This window comes from Pogona vitticeps, chromosome 1 (genome assembly GCF_051106095.1).
Source record: "Pogona vitticeps strain Pit_001003342236 chromosome 1, PviZW2.1, whole genome shotgun sequence".
Classification (NCBI taxonomy): Eukaryota; Metazoa; Chordata; class Lepidosauria; order Squamata; family Agamidae; genus Pogona; species Pogona vitticeps.
The window spans coordinates 318775007-318795380 of record NC_135783.1 but is presented as its reverse complement, the minus strand read 5'-3'; positions in this window follow the sequence as shown (position 1 = coordinate 318795380).

Sequence of the window (20374 nt, the reverse complement as noted above, 5' to 3'; positions counted from 1 at the left end):
CATCACCACATCCCGTGGCAAGGAGTTACACACACACACACACACACACACACACACACACACACAAGAGACTTGTCCCCCCCCCCAACACCATCCTGCTTTATTTGCTGAGGCAATATCACCATATGAGAACAAGATGACAGACCATTTTTATTCCAAGTTAAACCAAGGCTAGAGAATGAGTATACAGTAATTGTGAACTTAAGATGTTGACGTGGCTACATCCCAGGCTATCCTTAGTATATCTTGTGAACTGTAAGTCCATGCTTATACAGTGGGGTCAGAATTAAAATATTCTTGTGACTCAATGAGAGAACAATGGACTCACAAGACATGCTACGATTTGTTTCCTATGTACTTTCTACGTAATAGGAAGAATGCAAGAATGGTTCCCTGAAAATCCTCCAGGCTGTGTTCCTCCATCCTCCTTCCCTTCTTATTTTCTCATCTAAGCCCTTCACATTTCCTCCTCTCCTTCCTCAACTTATCACACGTGTGTCTAGAAGTGCAGAGTGCAGCTCCTGTCCTCTCTCTTGGATCAATTCTGTGCACTCTGTAGCTATTTTGTAAGAGGCTCGGCATGTTCTGTATAGTTCAGATGTACATTTTATTCTAAAGTAGCATGTTAATGTCTGAGATTTCTACTGTATTTGAGCCATAACGGAAAGAAGCACATGAGAAAAGAAGCCTGTTCTGAAGAAACCTCTGAATGGAGCCATTATGTTTTATATCACAAACATTAATAAAAAGCAGGAAAGAACATATTTATGAATTGTTTGAATTTTCATGTGAACAAGAACATAAGAAGGGGATGTCTTTGGTATATATATATACAGTATATATATTTTAAAAACTATCAGCAAATATTTTATTATTAGATTATTATTCTTTTAGTCATCAAGCCAAAATCTCCAAATATATAATTTACATTTCTGAAAATATATGGTGAAGCAGTACTAACCACGGGAAAAAATGCCAGTGAAAAACAACCCAGTAGCCAGGGACAAGAACCTGTCCTCTTGTCATTTGACTTTTTCAGAATAGTGTCCTCCAACATTCTGGCAATTATCCCTAAGGCTGAACTTAGAAGCTGAACATTTAGGGCTTGTCAGAGGAATACGTGGTGGCCACATCCACTTGCAACATAATACTAGACCATCTATCTGCAAGCAAACATACAATCCAAGTAAAAGACGGACACTGTTTTCTCTTTGATATGCATATGAATTCACAATGAGAAACTGATCATGCAGACTGCATCATAGTTGGAGTTTTGTTACCTCAGTTCTAATTGTGCTGTCTTCCCAAAAACCAGGTCAGTTGGGTTCACTTGACCAGCAGCATAACCCTGATCACCAGCAAACCTGAAACTCTTCAACAGTATCACCTTTATTTCAGTGGTGGCACCAGAAAAAAAAGGGGGGGATTATTGATGTATATTTCTAGGTAGGTAAACTGTGTCCCTAGGATTCTCAGTGTGGTGTAATGGATAGTACTAGGACTCTGCAGAACAGGGTTCAAATCCCCACTCAACCATGGAAACTGATGGGGAGTTAAACTGGTAAAACTACTCCTGAAATATCTCACTAACCTTGAAAGCCTTATGAGGGTTGTTATGAGTCAGTACGAACTTGATGGCACAGGACACACAAACTGTGTCTTATGATAAGAACTCTAACAGCATATTTCATGCTAAAACCACCATGCTAGACAATTTTTTGTCTAAAATAAGCCATATAGAGTAACATGATTTTTAAAAAATACAGCATTAAGTTAGCAAAAGAAGTTACTATATTAAAAGTTCCTTGACATATGAATTAAATAGAATACTTTTTTTTTTTTTTAGAAAGCATGGGGGTGGGTTTGAGCCAGTTCTGAATAGTTAGGATATCTATGTTATCACCTCCAGCGTGAGAGGCAGTCTGCTTCAGTATATCAGTTGCTGAGGGATGTAAAAATGGAGGAGGCAGGTTTACTCATGTTCCGCAGAACTACTTCCCAGAGACAACTGGCTGGCAAGGGGATGAACAGGATGTTGGCCTAGACAGGTCTTTGGTATGACCCAACATTACTGTTCTTACATTCTTAAATCAGCACAAGAGTTGCAGAATCAAGGGAATTTCTGAGATTTGCTCAACAAACTCTCAAAACAAAAACAAAAAAGAGAGAGTATTCCATCACTTAAGTAAATGGCAATAACTTATGTGTGTGTGCTGTGCTGTCAAGTCAGAACCAACTTATAGTGACCCAATAGTATTAGGGCTTTCAAGGTAAGTGAATTATTCAAGGAGCGGTTTTACCTGCTCCACTCCCCCAGTGAGCTTCCATGGCCAAGCACAGATTCGAAGTCTGTTCAAAGTCCTAGCCCATCATTCTATCTACTATACCACAGTGGGAATCCTACAACTATTATAATGCCCCTTAAAAACCTTGTCAGCACACCATAAGTGACAAATGTTTTGGACATTTATTGATAGAATGCCACAACACAGATGCAATAAAGAGTCTTGTGTCACTATAAAGTCTATAAGTTTTATCTGACATAAGCTTCCATTGACTTATCTGTAATGATAATAATTACCTTAGAACTGCAGAACTGGAATGGACCCTATGGATCATCGACTCCAACTCTTTTCAAGAAGGCACAGTGGGGAATCAACCTCTCAACCTTCGGCTCCATATTGAGTTACCTAGCAGTTCCCTATCTACCGAAGGAGCACAGCTTCAGTCAGCAGACATGCTTGTATAAATGTCTTCTACAGAGGCTACATTCCAGGCATCTAAAGTGGGTGAGAATCCATGAAAGATTGTGTATGTAGTGGGGGGACTGGTTAGTGTCAGGTGCCAGAAGATTGTCATTTTTAATGCAGACTAAAGTTATTATTCTCTTAGAAATTCTTCAAGGGAAGTACGTCAGGGGAAGGCATAATATTTCTCCCTGTTCAGTGTTACCAGGTCAACTAAGTACATGCAAATATGTTTACATTCCTACCACACTACAAATATACCATATAGCCACCTAGCAGTGCCCTAAGGAAATACTTTAATAGAATGCCAGAGACAGATAATAAGACAATATATAAAACAAGTGGGTTATTAACTAAAATAGCTAATATTATCAAACTTATCTACAAATTGGAAGACACAAGTACAGGACCTAGAAGGACAAGCTGATCCCTAGTTTTTTTAAAAGCCTATTGTAAATAAATTTACCTGAAATAAACGTGTACATCAGAGTCCCCGAACATCTGGAACATCAGGGTTGCATCAGAGCACTCAGTGCCTAAAGAGGTAAAGGTAAAGGTAAAGGTTCCCCTTGACAATTTTTGTCCAGTCGTGTCCGACTCTAGGGGGCGGCGCTCATCCCGCTCTTCAAGCCATAGAGCCAGCGTTTGTCCGAAGACAATCTTTCCGTGGTCACATGGCCAGTGTGATTTAGACACGGAGCGCTGTTTACCTTCCCACCGAGATGGTACCTATTTATCTACTCGCATTTGCATGCTTTCGAACCGCTAGGTTGGCGGGAGCTGGGTCAAGCAACGGGCGCTCACTCCGTCGCATGGATTCAATCTTACGACCACATCTTAAATCAAAATCAAAAGTAAACATTCAGAGATCAATGACATACAGACAGACAGACATTTATTTCTGTAGCCATAGCCATTAGAAAAGAAGTTCAAATAATATAAAATAATCAAATACATTACTCATCTAAAACCATCTAAAATAAACATTCTCATGGACACAATTCAATCAACAGATAAAATCTGATCATTATCACTACAAAACATCCTCCTAAAAACCATAGCTCTAAAAGTGAAACCAGCTGCCTTTTCAGAAAGATATGGCACATTATCACCTAGTAGAAAATTTATCAGATATGGATCAGTTCTATTAGATGGAAGACCTAATTCTTTGAACAAAATTTCTCCTAAGTCTTTATAAATTGGGCAGGCAAGTAAGTAATGGGTTAGGTCTTCAACTGCATTAGTTCCAAATGGACAAACTCTCTCCAGACATCAATGAAGAAATGTTAACTTGAATGCAACCCATTTTGGAACAATATTTTACTATGAAATCCCTTTATCTAGCTAAATATGCTTACCTAGTGAGTGTGATTTTTGTGGCTGTTTTCTGTTAGCCAAGGCATTAATGTCCAAGTCCAGGTTTGTGACAGACACCCTTAAAATATAATATAAATGTTCATCTGAAAACCTTGACCTATAGTTGGATTTCACAGTTTTCATCTTGGAAAAAGTTTGTCATCGATAATGTGGTGCCAAAGACTGTAAACATGCCTGCAGCAAATTTCTTTAGTTTGATAAACATATCAGGTAGCCAAAATAGAAATGTAAAGCTAGTTTCTTTGTGAATGTCTCCAAGATGATCACTAGCTTGCAAATCAATTAGTTCCATCTGAAAAAAAGTTACTTGTGTCTTCTGGTGCAACTTCAAATGGATTCTGAAACATTCTTATTTCCTTTCCATGCTTATGGCAATCAGTGAATCTGTTCTGGAATTCCACCAGCAACAGGTTCAGTGCTTTGATGTGTCTTTCAACATTAAAATGTCAATTCCTACCCTTCTCAAATTTTAGTGCATTGCAGCATGAGAAGTTTGAACAATTACTTTCACTAAATTGCTTCACAAAAATGCAGAATATGTCACACACAAGCCTTCCTTTTGCCTGCAGTCTTAGATTCAATGTGTTCAGATGCTCTATGATATCAATTAAGAAAGTCAAATAAAAAAATCCATCCATGATCAGAAAGTATTTCTTGGCCTAGATGTCAGAAGCTATGTGGGCTCAGGTGCTACAGCGACTTGGAATATCCCCTTATAGGACACTTTTAGAAGTATGTCGTCTCAACACTCAAAATGAGTAACTAACTCAGGTTTAATTTCTTCCCCTTTTTGCTGATCAAGATAGTTCTTTATTTATTACATAAAGATTTGAGATAAGCTATTTGTTTATAGAAGTGGAAAGATCTGGATGTTTTATCAGTGAATACATGGATGGGTCAAGTCTGGTTAATTTCATTCAGTGAAAAACTGGCACATAAAATGGGGATAGGAAAATTAATAGAAAACCAAGAGAGATTTATGGAAATTTGGTCTATTTTCTTTGCATATATTAAAAATAATTTTACCTCCATTGGACCATCCTAATATTAGCTCAGGTTCTGGAAATACATTCTGTGAATCATTATGAGAACAAATTGTTGGCTCATAGCCACAGATTGCTTCATATTAAATAATAAACATAGCCTTAGTAATACTTCATTGTCCAACTTGTTTAGCTCCACCTCTAATCAACACTGTTTTTGTAATAATTAACATAGAGCTTGACTACACAGGAAAAAATGTAGGAAAATACTCTGGTTTTCAGGCAGGTTGGTTCAGGATAGTGCATATGCTCAGCATCACCTTTTTTTTAAAGCTAAATTGAAAACTTTGTCCTAGAAGTGAGAGGAGACAGGAGGAGCCAACGAGAGGGAACTTTTTGTTTGATTTTCTCAACCAGCTCTTGAGTCTGTTCCAAAATGGGTACATAGACAAGCAATAAATGGTCACTTCTCACAATGGAGGGACATGATTTTAGGGATATCTCTAAAGACCTATATGGGGACTGGTGCTTTTCAACTAGTTTCTGAATACAGTGGTGTAGTGGTATATTTTGAAGTGCTGGTGCCCATCATGACTTAATCAAAAAGTCCCGGGGCTTCAACCCTATGTGTCCTGACCATAGAAGTCTGGAAACCAAGCCATAATAGGAACAGCTAAGGGAACAGAATATGTTTAGTCTGGAGAAGGGAATACTGAGAAGTGATACAACAGCTATCTACAAATATTTGAAGGACTGTCATGTGGAAGATGGTGCAAGCATGCTTTCTTTGGCTAAAGACCTGAAGTAATGGGTTTGAATTATGAGAAATGAGGTTCTGCCTAAATGTTAGGAAGGATTTCTTAACAATAAGAGCTTCTTAAGAAGTGGAACGGACTGCCACAGAGGTTGGTGGACTCTCATTCATTTTAAACAGAGGTCGGCTGGCCACCTGTCAAGGATGCTTTAGCTGTGGATTTCCAGCAAGGGATTGGACTCCATGACCCTTGGGATCCCTGCCAGCTCTCCCGTTCTCTGATTCTACTACAACACTACACAAATAATGTGGAGTGGACAAAGTGGCCAGGTATCCTGCCATCGTTTAATGATGCAGCAAGACTAAAAACCAAGAATCTCACCAAATGGAAATAGAGTTAAATGTAATTGTACAATAATATATGTTGCAGTCAAAAATCCTAACTCCACATTAATGCAGTGGCTGAGCATAAACAAGATCTTGGAATTGCAGTTGCCTTTGACTTGAAGAAAAGGTCAATCCAACGTGCAATGACTGTATGAAATTTCATGTTGGGGATCAATAGGAAAGAACAGGAATTAAAACTGCTAGTAAGAAAAGTGTGCAGCTTATATATGATCCCATAGAGCTTAAAGCTCTCTCTGGGTGGTTAACAATTTAATTCTACAGGCTATACATATCCCTCACACACACACAGCAAGCTGGGTACTGATCTCAGAAAGATGGAAGGGTACGTTAGCCTCAAGCCAGCTACCTCAGCCCAGGATTGAACTCAGGTCATGATCAGAGTCTTCACTGCAGTACTGCAGTTTAACCACTGTGCCACAAGGCTCTATATCAGGGGTCTCCAAACTTTTGACCATGAGGGCCACACCAGGTATTTTCAACATTTCTTGAAAGCTGAAGGAACAGGAACATGCACACGTATCCGCAGCCACACACACAAACGCATGCTCCCCTGCTGCACAGACACACACACATGCGAACACACCCCACACACCCTTGCACACATGCCCCCATGCATACGCACACGGGCTAGTTTGAAGACCCCTGCTCTATATTAATATTATAATACCATGGAAACTACTAATTACTTACAATTCTTGTCACCACATTTAGAAAAGGATGCCATAGATTTAAAGAAGGATATTGTAGGACTAGTAAAGCTGCAGAAAAGGCCAACCAAAATGATCAAGGAACTGGTGAAACTCCCCCATGAGGAAAGGTTATGACAACTGGATTTCCTTACGTCAGAGGAGAAACGTCAGCCAAGGGAAACTTAAGAGAAATATTTAAAATTATGCACAGGGAGTAAAAGATGGGAAGTGAAAAACTTTTCTCCCTTCCTCATTATACGAGAACCTGGGGTCATCCAATAAAGCTATTTGGATAGATAAAAGAGATGCAGGACAGATGAAAGGAAGTAATTCTTCACAGAATGCGTAGTTAAACTTTGCTACCACAAAATCTAGTTATCAACCTGGATAGGTTTAAAAGGGGACTGGGCCAATTAAAGTAGACTTCGAATGCCAGCTATAGGGAACAGGAAGGGAAAGATCCAGTCACACTCATGTTCTGTTTGTGAGCTTTCCATGGGCATAAAGTTGCCCATACTGTGAATACGATGCTGGAGTACCAGGCCTGATCTAAAACAGTTCTTATGATCTAAAATCAGAAACCTTCAATGTGTAATCTACTAACTGACTTTTCCATGCGCAACACTTCACATCCAAGAGGTGAGAAAACTAAACAAAATATGAATTTTTTTAAAAAGGGAAAGAGTATTTGGATGAGATAGTAAAAGGAGAACAGACGGCTTAGGATAGCACACTGTTCTCCCAATTTAAAGCATCTGGGCAAGGCCAACCCAAACCATTTTGTTGCTTGAAATGCAGTAATAAATGGTGAAAACAAAATAAAAAGTAACAAGTAAAAAAAGACAAAAATGTGGTGACACCTTAAAGACGAATTTATATATAAAAGTCAGGAAATCGTTTATATATATAAATGATAAAATAGTGAGAGAAGTGAAAAAGCCTGAGACTAAGAAATCAACCTGCCTGACATCTTTATGCTCTCAGGAATTCATAGTTTGGTGACCTGCCTAAATGTTTAATTTAAACTATCTGCATTGTAATATATTTACAATATATATATATATATATTGTGTGTATATATATATATATATATATATATAAATATATATTTATATATATAAATGATTTTATATTTTGGGTGACCAAAATGTCAACAGTCTGGAAACTAAGCATGTCTGATGAAGTGGACTTGCCCACAAAAACTCACATTTATATATATACACATAGACAAAAATGTGGTGGCACCTTAAAGACTAATTTTTATATATATATAAAAATGTCTAGCGAAAAAACTGTCATGAGGGGTAACTGTCTAGCGAGGCACCACTGTGTGTATATATATATATATACACTCTGTGTGTGTGTGTGTGTGTGTGTGTGTGTGTGTGTGTGTGTGTGTGTGTGTGTGTGTGTGTGTAGACAGACAGACAGACAGACAGACAGACAGACAGATAGATAGATAGATAGATAGATAGATAGATAGATAGATAGATAGATAGATAGATAGATAGATAGATAGATAGATAGATAGATAGATAGATAGATAGATAGATAGATAGATAGATATTAATGTTGACATTTTGGTCACCCTCCTCTAGACATGTGGCAACTCATCAAGATCCTGGTGCCTAGAACTGCACCTACAGTTCCAGTTGAAGTCACAATAAATAGGGATTACTATTGCGTCCACTCATCTGGACACCACACTTCTGCGGATGCAGGACTGTATTGTGTTTGCTCTCTTTTTTTAACTGCTGTATCAAACTATTGGTTCATGTTTAGCTTGTGGTGTACAAAGACTTTTAGATCTCTTTCGCAGATAGTACTGTCAACCTGGTTGTCGCTCATCATGTATTTGTGCAACAGAAGAATGGCAGGACCTGAGTCCACACTGGGCAGAGACCACGGTGTAAGTACGGGCCCTGGGCTGTAGCTTCCTTACCCTGCTTTCAGTATTTTAACTTTTCCTCAAAGGGGAGGATTAACTAAAAGAAAAGAAGAACTCAAAATTTTATCATTTTAATATGGCTCTAAATAACAGTTAGCTACACAGTCCAACTTGCCTAATAAAAGCATATTAAATTGCATTTTTCTTCATCTTGCCTTGTTTAATTTTGCTACGAGGAAAGGAACTTGCTCTGGAAAGTACTGACAAAATTTAGAAATTGTTTTCCACTAATAATGTGAATATCTTCAATCCCGGAAGGGCAGAGCTGTGTGATAGCATTCCCATGGGGGACGTTGTAGAAATGAGTGTATTAGTTAAAATGGTTTAGAGGGGGGAAATTGAAATCCGTAGAATCAGCATGCAGGCTGCCTTGGAATAACTTATAGATGCTGAATGTCTACTGCATTCCCTGGAGCAAAGGGAAGGGAAACAAAAAGGCGAGAAAAATAAGCCTTGTAAAGTGGCAGCTGTAGGAATTGTTCAGACTTTTAAAACTCTTTTAAAATGGAACTTCACCACAAGAGCTTTTATTTTTCAGCCTGCAACCTAGTCATAAGTTGTTCCTACATTATATAGCCACTGATCTTGTTTTGCTACTATGTCTATTATGTACCATCAAGTCACTTTTGATTCATGTTGACTCTATTCATTAATAACCCACTGCCTTTAACCTTCCCCATCATCATCATTTTCTCCAGTGAGCCTTCTTTTCTTATGGTGGGCCCAAAGCATGACATCCTCAATTTGGTCATATTTAAGAGACAGACGAGGCAAAATTGTCTTTATTGCAAGTTAAAACCCAACTGCTCCTTTGAGCATTTGGCATCTAGTGAGATCATGGTTTGGCTTCAGTCTTTCAGTTTTCTGATTTTCATTTTAATTGTTAACTTGTTTTACAGTTTATAGAGTTTTAAACAGTTTCAGAGCATATGGATCATCTTAAATTGTTTTAAATATTCAAAGAGTCTATACTTAGTCCATGATTCTATAATCTTAATGTTATTGTATAATTCCCAAAGCCTTGTTAATATTGGGCAGATAATTTACCGGTGATTAATCTGTCAACAGATAGATAACTAGATGATAGCAGCTGTTTTGTGGTCCTGAAGTTTTGATGTAATCTATGCTGACAACAAATGTTCTGTACATACATCGCAAGGGAAACAGAGATTTCGTCCTTTACTTGAAGCATCAAATTGGCTTTGGCCAACCTTGCCTGTGCATATTGTCTTCCTCAGATTGCTCCTTAATGGAGCTTTACACATTCTGGTGTTCTACGGGAAATTAAAGGTCCCCGTGACATACTAGACTTCAAACTCAGCAGAAATACTCACAAGAAAAGACGGAAATGAAACTTGAACACCTCTGACTTTGTAGAGGTCCCATGCTACCAGTTTTGCATCTCTTGCTTATTTCTGCATTTTTAAAATTTCCCATGGCATCAGAGCTGAGCTAAAAATACAGGGGGGGGGGACATGCAAAATGGCCCACCTGACTTAAAACTGACCACCTTGCAGCTTTAAATTCAGACTGCCTCTCACAGGAAATCAGTCCAATCCCACGAAGCCAATTCAATTAGAATTCAGTGCTTTTGCTGAGAAGTATTTTCAAGAATTATGATACCTGCTTTAGAATATATTTTCATATGTATGAATCGATCTGTTTTTATCTATTCCATTTATGAAAGGGAGGGGGTTGAGAAGACTTATCTTGATATTTATGCACATTCAGTGTAATGTAAAGAATTAAATGGCTGTCACAAAGCAACAATAATACACATTAGTGGTTAATTTGGGTTACTGAGATCTCAGTATTTGATTTGTCTATGTGAACCAAATAGACAGACAAACTACCTAGAGGTCACATGTGTATTTCCTACGTCTAATTGCTCCTTCCTGACATTGGAACTTCAAAGCAGAAGCCAATTAGTTTTCTTTATGCTAATCAGTGGCTGCTACATATGTAGCTAAATTTCTTTCTTCCTGACTGTTGCTATGCTAAATCTCAGAGGTAATCTTCCTCAGAGCAAAGGGCTGTGTTTGAGAATCTATTATTTTTATCCATTTGCATTTATTTGATCAAAAGGGCATGATGCCTCACAAAAGTTTTGAAAGTAGGCCTAGAACTGCCTAATGTTGTGGTTGGTAAAAGCTGTGGAGGCACAATGCCCATGGAGATTTCTGCTTTCCATTTATCTCTTGCCTTTTGTACCATGAGTGATATGATTCACACCCAGAGGCAGAGTTCAACTTTGATACTGGACTATCTTCTGTGGCCATAGATATATTCAAGCAGGCCTTCCCTTCAGTCAATTAAGTCATTCTTATTTTTCTTCCTTTTATTCTTGCCATCTTGGGACTCTTTGCTTTAAATTAACTGTTAAAATCGTAAATTTATATTATATTTTATATCATTTTGTTTTTTAATGTAAAACTGTATATTTTAAATTGTTTTTATCTTCTAAGTTGTGAGCCGCCCAGAGCAGACTATGTCTAGATGGGCGGCATATAAATGCAATAAATAAATAAATAAATAAATAAATAAATAAACCTTGAATCTGCCATGACCATACATGGTATGTGCTTGCCTTCTTATATGTATTCAAGCTACTGATAAAATGAATAGTGATTCTTATTTAAACTAATGTTCATGTTTTGTTCTTGTCTGTTCTGAAACAGAATATTTAGAATCTAAATCTTTTGCTTAAATTATATGCCCCTAATTTGATTCTCATTTATGGCAATCCTTCTAGGTTTTCTAGGTAGAAAGTACGCAGGAAAGGTTTCTGAATCGCTCCTTCTAGTGGTGCTCTGAGACAGAGTAGCTTGCCCAAGCTGCACAGGTGACAGGGCACATAACCCCACCAGTTGTTAATACCATGTTTCCCCAAAAATAAGACAGGGTCTTATATTAATTTTTGCTCCAAAAACGCATTAGGGCTTATTTTCAGGGGACATTTTTTTTCCAAGTACAATCATCTACATTTATTCAAATACAGTCATGTCGTCGTCTTCTGTTTGCTGCACAATAGTGGAGGGCGGGGTTTCGCTTAACTGGGGCTTGTTTTGGGGGTAGGGCTTATATAATGAGCATACTGAAAAATCATACTAGGGCTTATTTTCAGGTTAGGTATTATTTTCGGGGAAACAGGTGATGGAGTTTGTAGTCCCCATTGTATATAGCAGAGTGCACAATGGCAGAGACTTGACTTGAATGTAGTTAAAGTTATTTATTTTACAAAAGCGTGATTCACATTTAATTCATGTGAGTTAAATATTTATAGTCCAGATATAGGTATAACAGCTTTTCATTGCTTATTAAGGTAGAAGGTTCCCCTTGACATTTAGTCCAGTCGTGTCTGACTCTAGGGTGCAGTGTTCATTCCCGTTTCCAAGCCATAGAGCCAGCGTTTGTCCGTAGACAGTTTCTGTGGTCACGTGGCCAGTGCGCCATTACCTTCCCACTGTGGTGGTACCTATTTATCTACTTGCATTTTTACATGCTTTCGAACTGCAGGAGCTGGGACAAGTGATGTGAGCTCACCCGTCACGTGGATTCGAACTGCTGATCTTTCAACCTTGCAGCCCAAAGGCTTAAATTAGTTGCTTGTAGCCTCTGTAATTTCAGGGCTCATCAATCCTTTAACAGTTTCTTTTCTGTTTTCTCTCACCCTTGAGGAAATATCCATGCAGACTCCTCTTACTTCACCTGGCAGTATATTTTCATTCTGTTGCTTTGTTCTGCAGCTCCTTCATCTTCTGCAGCTTCCTTCCTTCCTCCTCTCTCCTGCCGGTCTGCTTCTTCTGCTGCTCATGCTCACATGCTTTTTTGCTGCTGCTGCTGCCGTTGCCTTTATATTGATCTTACTCAGAGGCATTCAGCATTTCTCAAGGTCAATCAACTCATCAGTCTCACCTGCCTGTTTTTCCCCTCTTGTAACTTTACTGAGCAGAAATGCTCTTTGTAAAATATAACTCCAACAACAGGGTAGTTAAGGGAAATAACTAGGCTGGCCCCATCTTTGCTGTCCTTCTGCAACCATATAAAACCTTTCTCTTCAGGCAGTCTTTCCTTTAAATCAGGGGTCTCCAAACTTTTCACACGGAAGGCCACATAATATATTTGTGATATTTTTGAGGGCCGAAGGAACACGCACACTCACTCACTCACTCACACACACACACACACACACACACACACACACACACACTCCTGCCCATCTGCCCACATGCACGCACACACTCCGACTCACACGCATGCATGACTGGTTGACCAAGGGGATTTTTTAAAAGGAGCTTTCAATATTGTTCTTATCATGACTTTTAATATGATATTTGTTGAATACTTTTTAAAATATTGTAATAATTTTTTTATTTGGCTTTGAACTTCATTTCTTTTAATACTGTCAGCAGCATTGGATCCTTCAGGAGAAAGGCAGCATATAAAATAAAATGAAATAAATACACAGGATTCTTCGTCATAGTCTAGTTATGCTAACCTTCCAAATAATGATAAAAGTTGTGGCCTCATCATGAGACCTATCTAGGTTAGAAAGGTTTTCCAAACCTCAGGCAAATGAAAACAGCTATGTTAGAATCATTGTAGATTTCAGAAACTTGTGGAATTCCCTTAACTGTTAACATATCCTTTTGTGATGGTGCTTTTCCAAAGTATTTCCCTGGCCACAAAGCACAAAACTGCCAGAAAAGGCTAGTGTAAAGAGCGCCACGCCATGTATTAACGTCTGGTATCTAGTTTCATGGCTGATTTAACACAAGTACAACATTTGCAAGCTTTAAAGCAACATACGTAGGCTTCCTACAAGGCTATGCAAGGGCCAAGCGAAGGTTTCAGCACATGCCATAGCATTCAAACAACAATGTCAAAATGTGCTGAAGAAATATTGCCATGTCCTAAGCTGTTCATGTAGACAGCCAAATTACTGCTCTCGGGAACATAAAAGGATGTACAGGTTGCAGCAGTCACTGATTTATGTTGCGTTATATATTTGAGCTGTAAACAATCTAAGCCCTAGCCTGAACTAGTGTTACATCTGACCCATGGGGGTATTTGGATAAAGTCTGGGGTAAATATGTTGACAATTCTGCCGTAACACGAATGATTTGTCTACATCAAACTGCATACTATTGTTTACATTTACAGTATATCAGAAGAAATACTGCTGTTGTTAAACCCACAACATAAGGAATAAGAAATTGCATTGGTTATTCCAAATGTGGAATTAAGACAGGTAAAGACTAGTATACTGGAGTCATCACTCACAGGATTGAAATTCTGGGACTTTCTGAGTGGAAAGGACTACACTACCTGTCTCAGGCTTCCCTCTGTACTTAACTGCAATCCTCACAGTAGCCTGGAGAGAAACTAATTGCTTTCCCAGGAACAGTATATTGTTACAAGCTGTTCCTGTTATGGTGCAAAATACTTGAGGTCATGAACGTGCAGTGAAGAGCTATTAACTTTACAAAGGTACAGACCAATCCAGCTGCCTCCTTCATTTTTGGACTCTTCTTATGGGAATCGGCTACAGGAATTTTCACAGTGAATACCTGCACTTCTAAATTTACCTCAACACCACTACTCAAGGCCTTTTTTGAAACCCAAAATCATATGGTGAACAATAGGAGCATGTACAAATTTCCTGAAGCACTTTTTTCTTGAAAGCCTTTCTGTATGGACTGCTGTCAGTTCCTTGCCCTAGTGACCTCCAACTCATTAATCAGCTTCTCTTCTTTGTAGACTAAGAGAAAGTTGTATTTATTTGTTTCCTCTCTTCTCCTACTCAAAATAGCTTGCCCCCCCCTCCTCATATATCCCCTTATCTTCTCTAATTTCTAGCTGTGGTGTAAATGATAGGTTTTAATCACAGAGAGTGCCTCACTTCTGAGATGGGATGTGAAGATGGAGATCTCTTTTATCTGCACTAGGTTCGGTTTGTGTGCTGCTGCCTATTAGGATGCTAGGAAAACAGAAAGTTATCAAAGGGAAATGTGCTGGTGTATCTGACATCTAGCTGTGCTACTGACAGGGCTGAGCTAAGGCCGACACTCGGTCTTCCTGTTTCCTTTTCTTCATGTGCTCTTCACCTTAGCAGCCAGCCCCACATGACATCGAGCAGACGGGGGAAAAGAGGCCTATACGTAGATCCTAGGCTGTTGTAGAAGAGAGAGCATTGGAACCAGTTGTTTGGAACATTAATAAGGGTTTGTTTCAGTTTTGGTCTCACTCCTCAAAGAATGTTAGGTTGAGGAAAGAATGAGATGTGGAAGAGGTTATTGAATATTCTCTGTAGCTGAATGTTGACATTTCTTTCCCACAAAAATTATTGTGGATGACAGTTCTGAAAACTGCCATTCTCTCTTTTCAAAACAAGGCAAGCAGTCGTGTATAAGCTTGCCAATATTCCATATCTTTTAAAACATGTGCAAGATTAAAGTAAGTGGAAAAAGCTAGAGCTTGCATTTAAACACACTTGTGATTTCAATTTTCTTTCCACTCACTGCTTTGTACCACATCTTCTGCCAGTATGAATCTCCTGAATTTTTATTCTTCTTGACTTCTCATCTGTCAAGATGGAGAGCTGCTAAAACCAAATATGGTACCAAACCATCAAGGAGAGGAAAGTTTTCAGGGGGCTATATTTCCTTTTTTTATAGTACAATTCCTTCTCTGAAAGTACACCACTCTTAATAGATCTGTATCTTAGTAACAGGTACTCCAAGGCAATGTGGGACCTGAAGAAGAATATCCAAATATTTCTCCCCTCACCATTGTCTTAGAGCTTGTCAAAATGTTACATTTAATATGGGACTCAGCATCCCTCTTGCAAATTTCTCACCTTCTCCTTTATTATTTGATAGAAGCTAATGAAGGAGACAGAGTCATTGGGCATTGAATCTGTTTTTCCCTCAGGGCCAGTTCTAGAATTTACACAGAAAAACCAGCCAGTTCAGGCCCCCAAATGCAAGGAGTGATATGAGCAGGTCATGGCCCCAACTAATTTATCTCAATGTGTTTTGAAGAAGAGAGAAAGGGTACTTAAGCGTAGGCAGGTCCAGAACATCAGGACAGTCCTGAAAATGAGGATGGAAACTATGGGTTTTATACAGGAAACACAAGCTTTTCACTCCTAACAATACTTCTTCATCATCTTGTTAATCTTCAACCAAATTTGTATTTGTTTGTTGTAAAATTTGTTATTTCATGGCCCCACATTCCCTGCAGGTTATGAATGACATTCTTCAAAATTTTAACTTGTGACTTTAAAGTAAATATACGGTTGGTTTGGTTGGTTGGTTGGTTGGTTGGTTGGTTGGTTGGTTGGTTGGTTGGTTGGTTGGTTGGTTGGTTGGTTGGCTGGCTGGCTAGCTGGCTGAAATACTACTAACCTGTTCCTGATCTGCAATAGTTTTTCTGCCTTCATATATCTTTTGGGGAAGAGGTATCTCACTAATGGCATTCAACTGTAGTACATATTAATAAAGTTTTAAAATAAGTGGATTGCTTTTTTTGTTGTCTGACAAACTCTCCTGAAAGCAGAAAGATGAGACAGTACAGGGACATAGTTACAAGACTACATCCACCCGTTAGGCTAGGAGGTTTAAAGTGACTAATAACTGGGAACTGACACTTGATCTTTCATACACATTCTCCCTCTTCAATTTCTTTGTTAGTAGGCTGTGTGTGAATAGGCAGCATTCTCCAGTCTGACCACCTTCCATATGCATTGGATTTCAGCATCCAGTTTACTAACTCTGATGTATACATGGAGGGGAGATACACATAGCAGGAGACAGCTCTGCTAATTAAGAGTTTTATTTTAATCTATAATATTGCCATTAATTAGCTAATTATATTGATTAATCAATGAAACTCTTCAGCACACAGCACTAGATACTTATCATAATTTGATCTGCAGTGCTCACTTTCCAGCTAACACGTAAGATGAATGAGTACCTTTTCCAATTTAGTTAAATCTGGCATATTTTCCTATGGTCCACTGCATGATCAATCTAGAATAAGTGATTTCTTAACTGAAATTGTCTGGTGAAATATTATTGATTTAGAATGTTATAGTAGAATGCACTGAGGGAGGGATGTGCCTGTGTCAGGAATACAAAAGGAATCAGTGTGTTGCTTCCATTGTCTTTTACATCTCCCCACCTTTCCCCCCCTTCTGTATTTCTAAGTAGGAGCAGAAGTGAAATATGAAAATTAAATGTAGAAAGATTATATTGTGTACTTCACTAGTTTAAGCTACGCTGAAATGAATGTGACTTGACTCAGCAAGGGCTGTGAGTACAAAGCAGTGTGTCTCCTATTCCATCTGTCCTTCTACCCATGTAATGAAGTATGGACTGCAAGGCTGAAAGAAAAGGTCTCACATTGTGCTCCTTGATTCCTTCCAGCACAATAGGACCTCAAACAGCATTCTGTCTTAATTTCAGAACCCAGGTGAGAGAGCATAAATACAGAGGGGAAAGTATGTGGATTGGGAGGTGGTGCTTTCTCTTCCTTTGATTGTACAATCAATATTTTCCTTTCACAGATATCCAAACTGGAAGAGTCTCATTATTACAGGATGAATTTTCCATTGCTGTAGTAAAACAGAGTCTTTTTAAAAAAACACACACACACACACAACCACCTGCCCTCATCTTTTCTTCCTCCTTTCCTCTCTACCACAGCTTGCAGTGAAAAGGAAATAGGAGAGATTCAGCCCGTGGCACTACCATCTCTCTGGAGACTGGAGTTAGAGGATTTACACACAGAGAAGCCAATTACCACCTGTCATTCAAGCTTTAGCTGCTGTAAAACCAGGAAAGTTGTTATCACCCCTTTCCCAATGGACCCAGGTCATGATCTCCCTGTATAAAGAGTTCCAGCAGCAGTGTGCCACAGCCAACTACCAGCACAGGGCAAAGAGACCCAGACTCTACCACTTATATGAGGCTCAAAATGCAAAATTCCAGAACTTCTGTATAATTCTGACCCCAGGACCTGGGCTTTTGTTTACAACGTTTTTTTAAAAAAAACTAAAAAATGAGGAGGGTGCTAGCCCTCACAGAACAGGTCAAACCTTGGGTCAGCGTAATGTTTTATTTTACAGAACCATAGAAATGTAGAGTTGAAAGGGATCTGAGATCATCTAGTCCAGTGATGGCGAACCTATGGCACACGTACCACAGCTGGCACACAGAGCCCTCTCTGTGGGCACAAGAGCCATAAGTCGCCATATAGAAATACTTATCCGTCCTCTGATCCCGGATTTCGGCACCCCCGTTTTGCTGGTGCAGTGATCCAGCGGAGGGATGCAATGACGACCATTAACAGTCTAGCCCAATGGGGGATTGGAGGACCAGTAAATATTTATGTGTTAACCCTTGAAGTGCAGGAGCATTTGTTTTTTCTAAACTAAAACCTCAGCATTCGGGTTTTAATTGCAGTACTGGCACTTTGAAATAAGTAAGTTGATTTTGTGTTGCAATTTGGGCACTCAGGCTCAAAAAAGCTCACCATCACTGATCTAGTCCAACCCCCTGCATTATATTCCTCCATTTTGCTATGTTTTGCTTGTTAAAAATAGTAAGAATTTATCAGAAATCTTCTAGTTAAAGCCTCAAGCACAAACATCCACCAAAGATATACCCTTTAGAGGAATTACTCCAAAACAAAAGAGTGATGATACTTGGAACCTCAACTATGTACTAAAAAGGATGAGAAGCATAGCCATGCAGATAGTTGTATTACTTTTGGATCCATTAAAGTACCCCATCCCTCCACTATATGACACAAGGACTCAATCATACCTGTGGGTTCTGGGAGAGAGATGGAAAATAATTGCATTGGACAGCACACATGGATTAATCTGCTAATTAAACTGGTAAATTGGCATTGCTTTGTTGTTGCCAACTTCCCTTTCTTTTCAAAATACCTCTGACATGAGCTATGTAAACCTAGAAGGGAAATTACAAAACAAATCCCACTATGGGACTTCTGCTAATACTATGATTTAAGTAATTTAGGGACACAAATTGTAGTTTGTGCCTAACAGACTATCAATTAGATTTCATGCTTTATAAATAGAATCAGCTACCCTAACACCTCATCAGCAAAAACAGTAATTTTCCTTCTCTTGATCCACGAAAGCTCACATTAAAATGTAACAGTTAGTATTTAAGATGCCACAATGTTTTTGTCTACTTTAATTTTATAATTGGGTAGAATAACTAATACCTTGGAAGACAGGAACAAAATTCAAAAAGATCTTGATAGGCTTAAACAGTGGGCTGAAAACAACAGAGTGAAATTTAACAAAATTCTACATTTCAGGTAAAGTAATTTAAAAGACAAGGTGGTGGAACTAATCATATGAATGCTGAGACAAATCACTGTGCTACAGTTGTAAGCTCCAGGAAGGCCTGTATGAAGAGCCATGTTCAACGATTGTTTGAAAATTCCCAATGAAGGGACCAGGCGAATTTCAGGCAGGAGACTATTCCAGAGATGGGGAACAACCACCCAGAAGACACAGTTTCTGGTCGTCTCTTTCTGGATCTCTCTCAGGGCCAGTAATCTCCACACCCAGCCTGGGAGGATCATGTAGGCTGGGCAGATCTCATTGGAAGGAAGCGTTCTGCCAGGTATCAAGGTCCCAAACCATTGAGAGCTGGGAAACAAATAGGTAACCAGTGCAAGGCAGTGAGTGTGGGGGAGATATGGTGGTGTTTCCTCACTCCACACAATAGTCTGGCTGCCATGTTCTGGACCTGCTGAAGGTCCATAGCAGCCTTATAGGCAGCTCCACGTAGTCTAATCTCAAAATTACCAGTACATGGACCAGAGTGGCGAGGGATGCAATGTCAAGGCAGGGTCGCAGCTGAGCAATCTGCCTCAGATGGAAATAGGTTATAAGAACCACATACACCAGTGGTCCCCAACCTTGGGCCTCCAGATGTTCTTGGACTACACCTCCCAGAAGCCTTCACCACCACCTCTGCTGGCCAGGATATCTGGGAGTTGAAGTCCAAGAATATCTGGAGGCCCAAAGTTGGGGACCACTGACATCTGGGACTCCACTGATAGTGCTGGGCCCAGAAGTATGCCCAGGGCTGCAAACCTCATCCTTAGTCAAGAGAGTACTCACTCCAAAAGAGAGGGAGCCCCCCCCATCTGCAGACAGTAGGGGCACCCACCCACAGGGCTTCCATCTTGTCCCTCATCTATCCCAGCACAGTGTCCTGGAAGCACTTAAGGGATAGAATGGCACCCACTACAGAAGGGTGGAATGAGAGACAGAGCTAGGTGTCTTCTGCATATTGGTGGCACAAAGTTCAAAAACTCCTGATTACCTCCCTGTGCCCAGAGGAGTCCAATGGAAATTAGTGAGTGATGGAAACCATGAGCCAGTAAAAAGGGTGCTTGGTTACAAGCCTGCCATCAAAATC